The sequence below is a fragment of the Pinus tabuliformis genome, chromosome 8 (assembly GCF_031772625.1).
Source record: "Pinus tabuliformis cultivar Carrire ecotype Pingquan chromosome 8, CPIR1, whole genome shotgun sequence".
Classification (NCBI taxonomy): domain Eukaryota; kingdom Viridiplantae; phylum Streptophyta; class Pinopsida; order Pinales; family Pinaceae; genus Pinus; species Pinus tabuliformis.
In genome coordinates this window covers 739,266,974-739,284,278 of record NC_142294.1, presented here as the reverse complement: position 1 = coordinate 739,284,278, position 17,305 = coordinate 739,266,974, and the positions used below count along the sequence as shown (strand labels likewise).

Below are 17,305 nucleotides of genomic sequence, written 5' to 3'. Positions count from 1 at the left end.
TTTTTCTTTTCCATCCAAAATTCATAACTCTTATTTTATTATTTTAACTATTTTTTATTATTTTTCCATAGAAGACCACTTTTAGGCTGAAATTTCCTCTAATGCCCCTGTAAACTTCATGTGGTTGATAGACGACATCTTCCGTCCCCTTACCAACTGGTTTGTGGTAGTGTACCTAGACGAAATCTTGATCTTCAGCCAAAGTTCGAAAGAGCACATACACCATATCTGATAGGTCCTCCAAATCCTACGACAACACAAATTGTGTGCCAATTTGGAGAAATGCACTTTTGGTATGACCTAGGTTCAATATCTGGGGTACATCATTAATGAGCAGGGTGTCCATGTGGACCCAGTGAAGATACAAATTACTCGATATTGTCCAGCCCCAACCACTCTAACAAATCTCCATAGATTTCTGGGTCTTGTCAATTTCTATCGCACATTTTTGTTGGGATTCTTTCATTCCACTTAGTCTTTGAGTCAAGTGACCAAGGGCGAAGCGAAATAAAAGTTCTTTTGGTCTGAATCCCAACAGAAGGCATTTTTTGAGTTGAAGCATCGCCTCTGCTCTGCACCAGTGCTCACACTACTAGACCTGTAACAACCATTTGGAATTGAGACAGACGCCTTCAACTATGTTATTGGTGAAGTTCTTACCATCAAGGGAATCCAATGGCATATCATAGTGAGACACTTTCATATATTGTCTAAAAGTATGACAAAATGATGTATTATATTGTGTAGGTCTGCCGACAATGGAAGCATTACATTTTGGGGAAGGAAACAGTCATCCACATAGATCATCGACCCCTGCAGTTCATACAGACACAAGTGAAGTTGTAGAACGATTGCCATCAGAAATGGTCCACATATCTACAATAGATCCATTTGATCATCAAGTACAAAAAGGTCAACACCAATAATGTTACAGACCGTCTCAAACGACTACAGGTCATGGCACTAACCATTTTGCTCAACTCTTGTGGACATGAGACTTTGGGGTGGCTGCATCTTTACAAGAGTGATCCAGAATTTGGCAACACCTACTAGATGCTCCTGGAAGGCAAGCAAGTTTCATATTTTCACCTCCAAGGCGCATTGTTATGCCACATGGGACACCTATTTGTTCCTACAAGTGAGTGTTCCAAGATGATTTGGGAAGCACACTACATTCGGTTCACTGGACACTTTGGGGTAGAGAAAACAGTGGCAGTGCCACAAAATTATTTTTATTAGCCGAACCTTCAACTAGATACTGGGAAGTACATCAAATCTTTCACTTCCTATGCAATTACCAAACCAAAAATCAAGAAGCAAGGCCTATATACTCCTCCGCCTAATCCTATTCGGCCTTGGGAATCCAACTCCATGGATTACATGTCGGGCCTTCTTTCTACTAAGCATGGCAACGACTGTGTGTTCATGGTCATCGATAGATTCTCTAAGATGGCCATTATGGTGGCCTACAAGAAGAGTATCACAACAGAATCCACTGCTAAGCTCTTCTTTGAATGAGTTGGGGTATATTTTTTGATCCTACAGTCATTATCTCATATCAAGATTGAAAATTCCTGAGTACATTTTGGTCAAGCCTCTAGTTGATGTTGGATACCAAGCTCACTAATTCCATGGCCTTCCACCCCCAAATTTATGGCCAAACAAAGATCATCAACAGGATGATCGTGCTCATTTTATGCATGTACAACTTGAAGCATCCACACATATGGGATGAAATTCTGCCCTATGTCCAACACAACTACAACAGAGTTCTCCATAGCTCCACTAGCCACAACCCTTTTAAGGTGGGGTTGGGATTCCAGCAACTATGTCCCATTGATGTGGCCATACCATTTGCAGTTACTCAAGCACATTCATCTCATGTTCAGTCTGAAGTTGGCCGGGCTAACAACTTCATTGAGTACATTCATCACATCCTCCAATAGGTCCATGACATATTGGACACAACCAATTCTAAGTACAAGCAGTTTCATGATCAGCATCAAGTGCCACACAAGTTCTAGGTGGGTGACAAAGTTTGGTTACATTTGCAGAAGGATCGCCTTGTTGGGGCCCACCACAAGCTTCTTCCACTCCGATATAGGTCGTACACCATCACCAAGGCTATAGGGGACAATGCCTTCGAGCTCAAAATTCCAATGTTCCTTATTTTGCGCCCAATATTCAACATGGACCTGTTGCGACCATACTTTCCTCCATTATTGAACAAATCCGACGTCGCAACAAAGCTGACACCAACAGAGCTCAAACCAAGTTGCATTGAGTAGGCCACAACTAACAGGATCATGGACACATAGATTAAGAACACTCACCAATAGATGATTCAGCTATATCGATTTTTCAAAGCAAGTCAACTCTTTCACAAAGGAAAGTGGTTCACCACGGACCAGGTTCAACAAAAATTTCCTCACCTCATGGAGGCTTTGCATGCAATAGGGACCATTGGTTCCTAAGGGGGGGGAATTACCCAGGTAGATATTTGTGGCCACCCACCTATTCCACTTATACCTCCAATCATTTTTGTCTATTTCCTTGATTATAGCAGCATTTACTATTTTTAGCAGTAAATTTTCGGATCTTGAACTTCCAGAGTTGTTTTGACCCCCTAAATGACGTTCTTTTGAGGTCTAAATCATGCCCGTAGCCATAAGCCTATGTTAAATCATGTATTACTCAGAGAGATATTTCCAAAAAGGTATCGTACGTGCCAAACGGAGATCATATGACCAATTTATGCCCCCGGGAAATTGGCTGCCCAACTAACCCCAATGGGGCCCACAAACTCTTAGTGTTTCATCTCCTCGGGTTAGGATTTTGGTTGTTCAGGGTTTTCCCTTGTTGTTCAATAATAAAAAGGCCCTCGAGCCTCATTGTAACATAGTTCAGAGGCATGTATCCACCACATATCTTATCAGAGATAAGCTAACATTGCCCGAGCTAGTTTATTTCCATTATGTATGTAAGCATATTTCAGTTCTTTGATATTATAAAATGAAGTTATAATTCTATTGCAACTCTGTTTTTATGTCTATATTTTTTATTTTATTTTTTTCTTGCATAAGTTTGGATCAATATTCAGCATAACGATACAATTTTCCAGGTCCACAGGTTCAACGTGACAAAGGAAGATTGTTGAAAGGGGGTACATGGTGATAAAACAAAATAAGGCAAAAGATACGTATGCAAAAGAGGTACTTTGTGATCCAGCAACAACAATAAAGAACAACAACAATAGAAGCACTTAAGGCTAATGGAAGTACATCCTAGAGGGTGCAGCATTCAAAGGATATGAGCATATTTGATATGTCTTGATGTTTATTTCAATCATGGCGTTTCAATCAATGCCAAAGGGGGAGAATGTTGGAAAAGAAATTCGTTAATGTCAATAGTTGGCAAAGGTCACAAAGGATGCCTCAGTAGATCATGTTCCAAGGCACAAGAAGAAGCATCATGAGCAGCATCGATGAGAATGATGCAGAGAATTTTTAGCCCTTTATAGAGCTACAGATCATCTTAGATGCAGATGAAACCCACTTTGATGGACAGAACTCGGAAAAATATTTCGAGTGGTATGTGGAAGTTTAAAAATGGCCTCCTCATTGGAGAGATAAAGCCAGTCAAAGCTGTATGACCCAAGTAAAAAATTAGTAGAGATAAAATGGCTTTGAGACCCTTTTGGCACATACCCAAGGTTGGTGGAGCATACAAACACCACGAAAAGGTTAATAGAGTAGATGTAGAGAGCATTGGGCTGATTTGGAGTGACAACAAAGTAGCAGTAAAGGTTTCCATTGGTTGCAAGCGAAGCCCACACTACAGCCTAGCCAAGTGGAAGTTGCCTAACAATATTACCCCGACAAAAGCTTAAGAGGAGCTTAGAGAAATGAGCAGGAAAATGTGGCAGTGTCAAATTTGACTAAGCCCGGTTGTGATATGATTGGCTCTTATTTGCAACAACAGACCACACAGGACATCTCAACCTGCAGGTATGAGCCTAGAGGATTTTTTTAGCTGCATGAAGCAAAAGCACTGGCCAGTAAGATTCGGGACAAGTTGGAACTGACAAGGCTTTGTGAAAACCAAACAAAAGTAGGTATGGAGGACCCCATGGGACAACTAAGGAATTTAAGAGGAGCTTGGAATATTTATACGGAGGAATGTTTAAAGTGTCGAGAAAAAGGGCTTTGTGCTAAGTGCTAGCACGAGGTTTCATGCGAGAAACAAGACCAAGGGCGCGGGGATTAACGAAGGAAAAACCCTTGGAAGCCTAAGAAAAGGATAAGAACCAATGGTCGCTACACCTAGTCCTATGGCGGTCAAACTGGAAAAGTTGCCAACAAATGGAGCTAAGGTTGTTTTGGTGGAATTGGAATTGTTTTTTTTTAATAAATTAAAAAGAGCGTGGAGTTTGGTAGCACAGTTTTGGTAGCATTGTTTTTTAAAAGGGATTTGGGCCTATAATAAAATGTAATGGGCATGTGCATGGACATGATGAGTCAACAACATGTGATAGTTTAGTGGCACAATTTGGTAGCTATGCCAAAGTTAACTGCAGCTAAAATTAAAAAAGCCTCGCTAAAACCTGTAAAAGGACAGAATGCTAAAAATAAGCATTAAAAACCCAGTTTAACTTGCAGAAAAGAGTGACTAACATATGATAACTTGGTGAACAAATCTAAAAGACTGAAATGAATAGGATAAAGGCAAAAATAAGGATTCCTGGAGCAATACAAGAAAAGCAAGAGGCCAAAATTAGTAAATCCAAATTCATTATAAGCAAGCTTGAGCAAGTAGTTTGGATAGTTCTTGTGTGCGAGTTGAGGTGAAGTTGTTTGTGTTCTCAGTAATCAGAGATTGTTGAAGGTATTGGTGAATAAGGAAGAAATTATTTTATTTGAAGATGGAGATGGCATTTATGGTTCAAGTATGAAAATGGATGAAAGATGAATCAATGAGTGTCAAGCAAGTTGTAGCTTGAAATCAGGGGTTGTTTCTCCTTCCAGTGAATGTTGGTAAATCATGAGGGTGGTAGCTCCATTTAGTTATAGCTATTAAATCAAGGAGTTGTAGATTCTTGTTGGTTGTAGCCAGAGAACAGTAAAATCCTAAGTTGTAGCTTACCTTGTGAAGTAATGAAGAACAACTTTGAAGAATTTACATGCTGCTGGTGATATTGTTTCTTATCATGCTTATTTAATTAATTGTTGAAGTGCTTCATGGTGTCCTAGCGTTCTTGCACAAGTGAAAGAATTTTTTTTAATTTGGAAAATTTCCTACAATACTAATTAACCCCCCCTCTCAGTATTGTCCTAGCTTCCAAAACACATGTGGACTAAAATTTCTATGAAAGAGGTCAACTTTTCACATGTTCGAAAATCCTAAAGTTTGACTAGATTGGAGCAGGTTTGACCAGCATTGACTTTGACTTTGGAGGTGACTTGGAGGAGCGTTGGACTTGGTATCTTGGCAGTTGTTTGGTCTTGGTATTAGTCTTGGATATCTCTCATTTTGATCTGATTCTATAGGAGAAGGATTGTTGGGCTTTCCCCTTGTGGGTTTTTCCCTTGCTAGCAACCTAGTTTTGGTTTCTTTTGTCTCTTTGTGATCTTTATATTTTCCTGAAATATTGAACATTTGTATAATTACTTGATGAAGAAGACATAAGAAGTAATAAGAATACATCTAATATTCACAAGTAATTATCAAGAAGAGAAATTAGGTGTTAGACTTCATTACACTTGGTTTCTCAACACAAGCTTACCCCAAAAACCATTTTCTTTTTGCAAAAAAAAATCATCACAACCACAAAAAAAACAAGTAATTTTTTGAATAAAATAATAAAAATCCAAGACATTTTTAGAATGGGGTTAGATCTTAGTTAGCCTATCTAGAAAATGCATTTTTTCTTATGCAGAAGAAAAAATATAAACGGAAAAGGAAACATTTTCCACTTAGTTAAAGGTTCATCAGATCACATAAAGTAAACAACAAAGAGCATGCATAAATTAGAAAAAGTATAAAACTAGGATGTGTGTGTAGAAATTCCCACCTGTAGATCACCTGATAATGCAATAGACTAAAGCGAAATATTTGATCTACTTCTACAACCAATTTAGCAGAAGCTTAATCGAACATCAGCAACATCAATAAGAACACATATAACTAATAAGAAGGAATCAATCACACATAACACAGAAGATATAACCTGGGGAAAGCCTTAGCCTAAAGCCCCAACTTTGTATTATCATACAGGTGGAAATATAGCCAGTATTACAAAAAGAATCTACTCAAAATCTATCATGCTCTCTCTGCAATACCTCTGCTGCTCATAGATAGTCAAAGGCCTCTATCTAACCTCTGGTCTGCCCTCCAAGCCTCCTATTTCTTTGCGCAATTCTGATTGGAGTCCAATGCAGCCACTTGTGTGAATTGGCCACTTCACACACTCACTAACCTCTGATCCAACTACGCAGTCCTGAAGGAGATAAATCCTTCTCCATGGATGAGCTTCCTTTATATAAAAAAATAAAAAAAAAAAAAAAATAAAAAAAAATCATCCAACTGATAGTACATTGTCCCTTCTTTGATCTCAACTAGGTCTCTGTCTGAACTGACATGCATGAGTTATTCATGAGAGAATATTCAGTTATCTAAAGTGCAGCAGTTATATGCAAGCATGCATTAACTAACTGAACTCAAAATTAATTTAAACAAACTGTTTAAATCAATCTAACTGGACTTGACTCAGTTAACTAAGCCAACTAATTACAACTCAATTTAGAACTCATCCTTATCTCTTTAACTGATGGATAAATTCCTCAATTAATAGAGAAATTGTTGCATGTCCTCACATAGACTTCATGTTTGATTTTTCACAACTAATTAACTCATGGAGAATTAATTTATTTATTTTCAAATAGTTGTTAAGTTCAAAATCGAATTTTACTTCCTATTTTTAGTCCGGGGACTGACTAAAATAGGAATCCATCTTGAACTGCTAAAAATAGAATTCTATTTTTAGCACTTCCAATTTTCATTCCCTATTGCTCAATCCATCACTGGTTCCCAAACTGTTATTTTTAGTAGTGCTATTTTTAGCACTTCTATTTTTAGCATTTCTTGTTGCCATTTTCAACACTCCCTCTCAACAAGAAAGGCTTCAACTCGAACCTGATCTTGTACCTTTGGAATGTTCTGCATGCATGCAGCACTCCTACCAAGTGTGGTTGCTCCAGCAACTCTTGGAACAAAAAAAAACTCCCAACTGACCTTCTGTTGGGTTAGAAACATACTCTGATGTTGAAGCTCTACCTGTTGCTAACAAGTACTCCCTCTCTTACCACTGAGTTGCTGCAACACTCCATGCATCTCGCACTATTGCACACCTCTTTGTGCCATCCTACACTGGTGCAACACTCATGTGCCTCTCACATTGTTGCAGCCTACTAGCTCTACACAATCCCGGGACTCGTGCACTGTAGCTCTCTCTGTCGCTCCATCCGCATCTGTCTCTACCCAATCAGTCAGTCCTGCTACTCCTCATCGAGGCTTCTATAGCAAAGCCGAATCAAAGAGGTTGGGTACCTCAAGGATTCTGCCCCTCCTCCTTAGGACGATCACTCCACATCGCCACACCTCCTACCTGGAGGTATGGTTGCATGTGATCCCTCTGCCCACCTGGCTTGAAGTTTCCCCCTACTTAAGGTCTCTACATGAGTATATGTCTCTACTCGATCTCCTCTCAGCTTCTCTAGTTGTGGCTGCTCCAACCCCTCTTGAAGTTGCTTCACCAATCGTGGCTCCTCCACAATCACCTGAGACTTCTCAACCACCAAGTCTCCATCAGTTGCCTTTCTCCTCAAGGCTTTGCATGCATATTGTACCTCAAGAGCATATAGGTTCTTGACTCGTGAACCGATCTACTTCACTTGTCTAGTGATGATGTCTCTAAGGAAAACCTTTCCCTTACTGAAGACTACATCATAGCCTCTGTCTTCCAACATCGCGATCGACAAAAAGTTTCTCTTCAGATTTGGTACATACTTGACATCGATCAAGGTAAGGCGAGCTCCATGCTCCCTCTAAAAAATAACCGTGCCTACATCTGAGACACTATACCTTCCATCATTACCCATCGCTATGAGTATCTGGAGATCTTTCTCCTCCAAAGTACTGAACAAACTCTTGTCGCCGGTCATGTGGAAAGAAGATCCACTGTCAAGAAACCAACCACTTCCCACCATGGATGAAACCATGCATGTGAACAGTGTGAAATCCAACTCGAACTGTGAGGCCAGTGCCTCACCTTCTAATCCTTCCACAGATCCCTTCTTGGATTTCCTCAGTGGAAAATTTGTAGTAAAATGGCCCACCTCATGACAACAAAAGCATCGCACCTTCGATTGGTCAAACTTCTTCCCACCATGGGAAGAACTGGATTCAGAATGAGAAACCTTCTCCTTCCCCTTCTTCGCCTTACTCGCTAAGGCACAGTTTCCTTCATCCTCCATGGATGAAGAACCATCTCTAGTGCTTCTTCTTATCTCCTCCTGCATCAAATCTGACCAAAGTCGTTCCCAATCTGGCAGTTTCTCCCTTCCATTAACCGAGTCCTGGTAGCTATGCCAACTCTTAGGAAGACCAAGGAGTGAAAGACTCACCATGTCATCACCCGCTGTCATGATCCCTACAATTCCAAGCTCATCCCTGCATGTGGTGAGCTTGTTTAGATACATAGAGATCGTGTCACCCTTTCACACTTGATCTTTCGAAGCTTGTCTTTCAATGCCAGCTTCCTCTGATCACTGTTATTATGATATAGATCTTTCAATGTTTTCCACATTGAAAAAAGTGTCTTTTTCCCATGGAGACTCGAGACTATGTGATCTCGAACTCCCTCCAGAAGGATTCTCCTTGCTCTAGCCACACATTTCTTCCATTCAGCCAATTCAGCAGCACTAGTCGGCTTGGGGACTTCTTGATCAATGAAGTCCTTTAGACCGTTATCCTCTAGTACTGCTTCCATGCGATCCTTCCAGGCTATATAATTCGAACTTCCATCAAGGGCATATTTGAGTCTCAAACCATTGAACGCCATAGGTGAAATAGAGATGTGATAAGAACTCGATTTCTATATTCAGGAATCACAAACTTCAAACTTCTCCCTTCTTGTATATTGTTCTTCCTTGATCACCTTTGCTCTGATACCATGTAGAAATTCCCACCTGTAGATCACCTGATAATGCAATAGACTAAAGCAAAATACTTGATCTACTTCTACAACCAATTTAGCGGAAGCTTAATCGAACATGAGCAACATCAATAAGAACACATATAACTGATAAGAAGGAATCAATCACACATAACACAGAAGATATAACCCAGGGAAAGCCTTAGCCTAAAACCCCAACTTTTTATTATCTGTTGGCATTATGGCACAGGTTTGGCACTATGGCACAGGTGTTGTCCTTGATGGCAACTCACTCAAAGGGCAAATCACAGTTCAGGCTCTCAGAATGAAAGAAAATGAGGTATACGCAGGTTCATCTTAACAAAATCACGTATACACGCAGGTGTACCGATCAAAAGGCACGTATACCTATGCACACACTTTCAAGCAAAGAAAAGCGCGTACATGTGGGAAAACTTATGGTTGGTCCATGGTATTTAGTCCGTCATATTTGAACCTCTATGGTTTTGGACCATGGTGTGAGTAAGGCCTAAGTCTATAAAAAGGGAAGGAGATCATTTGGCAAGAGATCAACTGAAGTATTGAATATCTTGTGAAGAGCAAGATCGAGAATACTGTCATTGGGTTATGGTGCATAACTAGATCTGAATCAAGGAGGAACCTGAATGCAAAGAGAAGGATAAGTTCTATTGATGGGTCAAGATCTTAAGGCGGTTTGAAGAGAAGTATCTTTGTGAAATCTTTGATCTGTTTGACGCATGACGTGATCTATAAATATGATAATATGGGTATAACTAATGTTTGAATAAGTAAAAAGTTAAATTATCTTTTATAGAACTGTACGCAGGTTCAGCACAGCAGAGGCATGTATACACGTTGGTTCGCTAACGTAAAACAGCGTATACGTTGGATAGCTTTGATACAGAAGCGTATGCACGCACGTTCTATATATTGAAGTAGCGTATATCTCATGAAATATGTTCTAGCTGCTTCTGTTTATTGCTGCAGTATTCTGGGTTCAGGATTGGAGTTTGGTTACTGGTACTATTTTCTGGTTACAGCATTCTGAGAAGTTATTGGTTGATTCAGTATTTGTTTGTACAAAGGAGTTTGGTTAAAGCAGATATACTTGATGTTTGATTGATATACATGGATCCAGTCTGAAAATTTATGAAACGAGGTCCCTGGAAGAAAAGAGAAGGTTGTAGCCTTCTGTAGGTCAGCACCTACGTACTAGTACCTCAGCTAGTACAAGAGCTAAGGGGGTTGTAGCTCCCTTCCAGGAGAAGCTGGAGAACGAGAGAAGGTTGTAGCCCTCTGCAGGTAGCAGCCTACGTACTGGTATAAGACTGCACCAGTACAGAAACATTGTAAAAATAAGTTTCTAATTGAAAGAATATAGAGACAAATTGCAACAGGTGGTTTTCACCCACATTTGGTTTCCACCTTATATCTTGTGTTCTTATGTGTGATTGATTGCCTCTTCTATTTTACTATTCCTGGTTACTGTTCATATGGTTTGATACACAGATTAATGATCAACATCTGAAGAATAATTTAAATTACAAGTCTGCTCATATACGCTTGTTTCCTTAACTGAAGTTGCGTACATACGTGGTATTTACTAACTGAAGTAGCGTATACAAATCTGATTATGAAATGAAAAATAATTGACCTGATAATACTGATTCACCCCCCCTCTCAGTATTATTTCCAACAATTGGTATTAGAGCAGGTCCTTCAGAAGAAGCTTGATCGCTTGAAGGAAGATCTATCATCATGAGCAACTACGAAAAAGAAGCATCAATCAGGCCACCAATTTTTTATGGAAGCAACTTTGTCTATTGGAAGGTAAGAATCACTGCCTATCTTCAATCTCTTGGTACAGAAGTTTGGGATATTGTGGAAACAAGATACAATTTCCATCAGCAACTCCTACAGATACGGCTGGTAAGAAGCAGTATGAAACAAATGCAAAGGCTATCAATACTCTATTAGGGAGCCTATCTCAATCAGAATTCATCAAGGTTATGCAGCTCAAAACCGCAAAAGAAATATGGGACAAGATCGTTCTGAGCTATGAAGGAGATGAATAGGTAAAACGAGCAAAACTACAAACTCTCAGAATTCAATATGAAAAACTCCGGAATGTACAATAATGAAAGTGTGGCTAACTATTTCCTACGTATAGATGAGATTGTTAATTGTATGAAAAATTTGGGTGAAGAAATAAAAGAAGTTTTTTTGGTTGCAAAGGTTCTAAGATCTTTGTCTTCTAAGTTTGAATCAAAATTTTCCGCCATGGAAGAAAAATAGAATCTACAGAGCCTTACCATGTAACAGCTACACGAAATCCTAACTGCTTACTAAATGAGAAAAGGGGGACCATCTGACAAGAGAGAAGCCGCTTTCAAAGCCTCAGGAAAAGGAGATTACAATGACTCAGGACATATGTCGGAAGAAGAGGAAGAGTCAAATTTTGTGAAGAACCTTCAACGGGGTTCTTCAAGATTCAGAGGTAAGTTACCCTTCAAATGTTTTGCTTGTGGAAGAGTCGGTCACTATGCTGCCAAGTTTCCTCATAAAGATAAGCTTGACAAAGGTAAGGAACCAGTTAGATGGAACAGAAAACAGAATGTAAGTAAGAAGATCTATTACACACATGAAGATAGTGATGGACTTTCAAATAGCGATGAAGATGAACAAGGTAATGATTATAGACTTTTGATGGCTTTTGAAGATGGTGATTTCTTGGATGCTATAAATGAAGAAAGTCTTTATGAAGAAATTTCTAAACTCAAAATTTGCTTAGAAGAGAAAAATATGATTATAGATACTCTGACATTCCAACTTGCTAAAATGGAGAAACACAATGAAAAGTTAGAATGTGAAATTGTGGGACTATTGAGAAAGCAAAAGCTCTTAATCTTAGATTTGCTAAAGGATCTGAAACTTTAGATGATATTATCGAAGTGCAGCGTTCTCCTCTAATCAAGATAGGTCTTGGGTATACTAAAGAAACATCTCAAGCACAGAATCCATCTACCTCCAACAGTTATCTTGAAGCTGTAAGGAAAAGTGAACAGGTTGACAATCGACAGCAAAGGCCCAATGGAGATCACCAGGTAAATCAGGGACAATTTACTTCAAGAATGAACAGAAATCACCAAGTAAATCGAGGGCAATCGACTTCAAGGATGAGCAAAAGCTACAACCAACCACAGGTAAATCATTCTCAATCTACCTCAAGAATGAATGGCTATTACATTGGAAGGTTTGATGATCGCAGGAATTTCTTCAATGGCCAATGTTTCTCTTGTCATAAATTTGGACATAAAGCAACTCAATGTGTTGCCTACAAGACCATCATGACCAGAGAAGCACGAAATCAAAGGAGTGTGACTGGAATCATGAAAAGAACCTACAACAACTTTTCTTCTCTTGAAAATGAAATAGAATGTTCTATCTGTAACAACTTTGGTCATGAAGATTTTGAATGCAGGAGTAGGTTTCGACAAACAACTCAAAAGGAGCAAGCTTCATTGAGCCCCAAAACATGGAGGAAGAAGAACCGCAACCAGAAAGATGTGGTATAGCCTTATATGCGGAAGAATAAGAAAATCAGTGGTACATCGACAGTGGATGCTCGAAACATATGATAGGTGATAAAGAAAAACTTCAATCATATAGCACCTTAGAAAAGGAAAAGAAGGTCTCATTTGGAAATGACACCTCTGCATTCATAAAAGGTAAAGGTTCAGTTCTTTTGAGAGAAAAGGTCAAAGCCGGGAATGTTATTTATGTTGATGGCTTAAAGCATAATCTATTAAGTGTCAGTCAAATGTGTGATCAAGGAAATGAGGTAATATTTCAATCAAATGGATGTATTGTTCGTGAGCTTGATACAGGAGAAATAGTTATCAAAGGCATAAGAACTCCAAATAATCTATACATACTCAAGGGAGGACAACAGCAATGCTATCTTAGCAAGAATGATGAACACTAACTATGGCATAGAAGATTAGGGCATCTAAGATTCTCTCAGATAAGGAAAGCATGTAAATATCAGGCGGTTCATGATCTCTCTGACATCAGAATTCCAGACAATACAATATGAAAATCATGTCAGTTTGGTAAGCAAACCAGAACTAATTTCCCAAACAAGGAAGTATCAGCTAGCAGGCCACTTGAACTTGTCCATACTGATGTATGTGGACCATCTAGGAAAAGGTCACTTCGAGGAGAAGAATACTTTATATTGTTCATTGACGACTTTTCCAGGATGTGTTGGTTAGGACTTATGAAGCATAAAGACGAAGCTTTCAAAAATTTCAAAGCATTCAAAGCCTTAGTTGAAAACGAATCAGATCGCAGAATCAAATGCCTTAGGTCTGACAGAGGTGGGGAATTTACCTCGAATGAGTTTTTTTATTTCTGTGAAGAACATGGAATAAGAAGTGAATTCTCTACTGCAAGGACTCCTCAACAAAATGGAGTAGTGGAAAGGATGAACAGAACGGTTCAACAAATGGCTCGTGCTATGCTTGATGAGTCTGGAACTCTCGCAACCTTCTGGGGTGTGTTAGCACTTGAAATTTCACCTCAGGCTGAAAAAGGTAAACCTCAAGGCAACATCAAACCATTTAGCCTCGTAGCTAGCCCTACGGGGCAGGAGAAGGCTCTCTCTGGTCTATCTTGGTAAAATCTTCAATAGATGAGATGACCAATAAGGTAACACTGATACTAGGCTAGTAAACTGATAAAAGAGTTTGATTTGGGGTGTTTAATAAAATGACGGGGTTTTTCTGGGTTGCATGGGCAAAGTAACAGCTTGAACAGAGAAATATAATAAAAAACCCAGATTATCGACTAAGGCAAGGTAGGCAAGAAATTTAACACCAAATTTAGTTTAAATGAGATGGAAAGACTGGTGAGGAGCTGACAAGGGCATAGGAGATGAATCCTTGTCAAACAGAAGAAAACATTAAATATGAACAAACTTATAGGCAGAGCATATAATACTATGAATTCTACCTAAACACTTCATTTGTTCAATTAGAAGTGGTCATGAAGTGAAATGAAAACAGAACAGGTTACATATGAAACAAAAGAAAAAACTTATGCTAACTTTCATACCACAGGAATCTTAGAAGTCAGAGCTGTGTAATTTCATTAAAAATCTCTGTCAAAAACTGTACAATGAAGCTCTGTTACACACACCTCTCAGCACTCAGAACTCTCCCAAACTTCTTACAAAAAAAAAAATATTTTTATACATTAAATAAAACTAAAAACAAAAAAACAACAGATCGACCCCCAAAATAGGGGTGTTGTTTCAACTAAAGGCATGAAGATAGCACAGAATCCTCCATTTGCTCTTAAAGATAGAAAGCCTTCCATTATTCCAGCGTGAAAACCGAAATAGACAAACGATCCTATGAATGCCACTTTGCAACTGCTCTCAAATTTCTGGAGATACGCTCTGTTGCTTTACTAAAATACGGGTCAAACTGCCACATCCTCGTATGGGCGCATATCGCAATGACTGCCACCTAAGAAATGACCTCTGTATCTGTTGGAGTCTGTTTGCCAACAATAATCCTTGAATAAATAAAATTGATTTATTGGAGACATTGAAGAATGAAAGGTTTCAGTTTACTAGCACCAAAAATGCTTGGGGCTAGCAAGAATGGAACATGGGACAGGCAGTAGCAATTTGAAAATCTTGCAAGTTGACTATGTACCATCTTCCGTGATTTCATGCATATCAGTATTCTTTTGAGTCTCTCATATCTAGAAAATGGTGTTTTCTGCACTTTCCTCGTTGGCATTCATTCTCATGCCTTGTGATCAAATGGTTTGTGTTTTCAATGTTTGTTTTGATACGAGACTCAGCACCTTTAACCATTTCATGCTTCATCACAGAAGGAAAAAGGAAAAACCAGTTTCATTTCATTCTCCAATACCTTATATTGTCTTGGATATCTCATCCTTGATTTTGTGTATTCCAAATGCAAGCCACCACGATCAGATGAAGGCAACCAAGTGCCTTGAAGTTGCTTCAAGGCTTCACCTGAAGATGTCACATCCTCAAAGTCAACAAAAGAAACAGGCATTCCACCTTTAGTCTACATTTTCAGCATTTTGAAACCCTGAAACCTTGAAAGCACCTGACGCAATTCATCTTCAGTGCAAGTTGGACCTAAGTTAGCAACAAACAGAGTTGGGCAAGGTGGATTGTCCCCTGGTCCACGAGGTTGTTCCTTAGCTGCGCCAGATTTCCCACCTTCACCAGCCAGCGAAGCCCCCATTTCTCCACCACTCTGCACAATGTCGCTTGAACCTGGCATTTTCATAGTCTCACCCAACCCATCGTCATCAAATATCACCGACACACCAACTGGTCCACTAATTCTTTTATCATAAATTCCATTGCCTCCATCATCTGTTCCCGATCTTGTTATTCGAGAATTTGCTCTTGCAAGCTCAATGTGAAGAGTTGCTCCTGTCTCGGGATCAAATCTCACTCCATTAAGAGCATCCTTTGCAGCAAATACAGCAAATATTTGGTGAGAAAATACAGCAAATGCAACGATCTGATGTTATTATCCACATGGACCACTGGTAGCCTTCTTCAGACCTCCACAATCACCCTCTCGGAGCCCGCAAGATCAACAAAGCTTAGCTTTCCCTTGATTTGGACCCGAGCTTGAAGGTTTGTGTGTGATATTCATCTGCGTTCCAGAAGCGTGTCGCCTTTTTATCCCTTTACATACAATAGCTTCCAGCAATCCATTGTCACAATGGTCAACCATAGAGTTCACTGCGGCATGGGTACTGCACGCACTCCTTGCTTGCAATACAGCATTACTGATATCTTTGCTCTAGTGTCAACATTTCACTACCTTCCACTTGCCTCCTTTCTGACAGTCTTAAGAGTACATGTGCTGCAAGCACATGTTGCCTTTTGTATACATAGTAACGAGCAAGAAGTTCCAGGTGTTTGGCTTGCTCAAGATTCAAAGCTTGTCGTGTACGAGTAATGGATGAAGGAGCGGAAGGCATTTTTGATTTGATTATTAAATTGCCAGACTTCTGTAAGAAAGGTACCAGATCTGGTCCCGCAAGCTCCAGCAGTTTATTCTCAAGCCCAAGTTCAATCATTGTTCGATACAAATATTCATGAAAAGCTTGATCAGGCCATCGAACACTAAACTGAATAATTTGACGTATATATCACTCTTGGAATGCTTGGTCAAGCAAAGGCCGGCTTGCAGTATGTCGGACAGGAGATCCAAACTCTCTATGAAGTCTTTTCTGACCAGGTTCACCTTTTAATGATCGAAGAGCATTCATCACAACCTCATAACACTGTTCTCTCAGGGCAAGTGCAGCCTCACTGAATCTTTCAACCTCTTTCATGCTCTCCATCAGATTCTTATTGTTAGAAGACGCGGGTAAATTGACTATTTCTGCAAAGCCCTGCATTTGTCTATATATTACTTCTGAAAATCGTGTTGTTGCGTCCAAATGTTTGAAAGAAACAACAGTTGGATCAATTGCAAGTTGTAGGATACGATGAAGGCTCTTAACCAGCATGGTTGCAATCTGAGGAAGACAAGCGCAGCGCTCTAAAGCATCCATTAAGGCTGAACGCTTAGGCAAGTTATCACCATCATAAACACCCATCTTCAAAGACCAACTTGACAGTGAAACAGACTACTGAGTAGGCCCTGCAAATCATGAATTTCGCCCGGCCTAGTCACGCTTCAAATCCAGCATAACAAATAAATAAACATTAACTTGGACACAAACTCTGATTTCTCGTTTCCTCTGACTTTGGGCCTTGAAATGATGATTTTTTTTAATTTGATTTCCTGCAGGTGTTGGAGCTGATGAAACCGTGAAGACTTATTTTGATTTTCTTTGTTTCTGTTTGATTTCGCTTTGTCCCTGATTGCTGATGATGTTCTTCTTGTGCTTTTGCAGAGATAGGAGCTGAGGAAGATGCTGCCATTTGAAGAGCTAGAGAATAAATTTCATATTCTAAGACACCACATTTAATGATTTCTTCTTCAAAACAGGGTTTTGAAG

General features: G+C 39.4%; 1 pseudogene; it reads right to left on the bottom strand.

Annotated features, from left to right (window-relative positions):
• Window positions 1–14,950: 14,950 nt before the first annotated feature.
• Window positions 14,951–16,375, bottom strand: LOC149237697 (uncharacterized; annotated as a pseudogene).
• Between the last annotated feature and the right edge of the window lie 930 nt (window positions 16,376–17,305).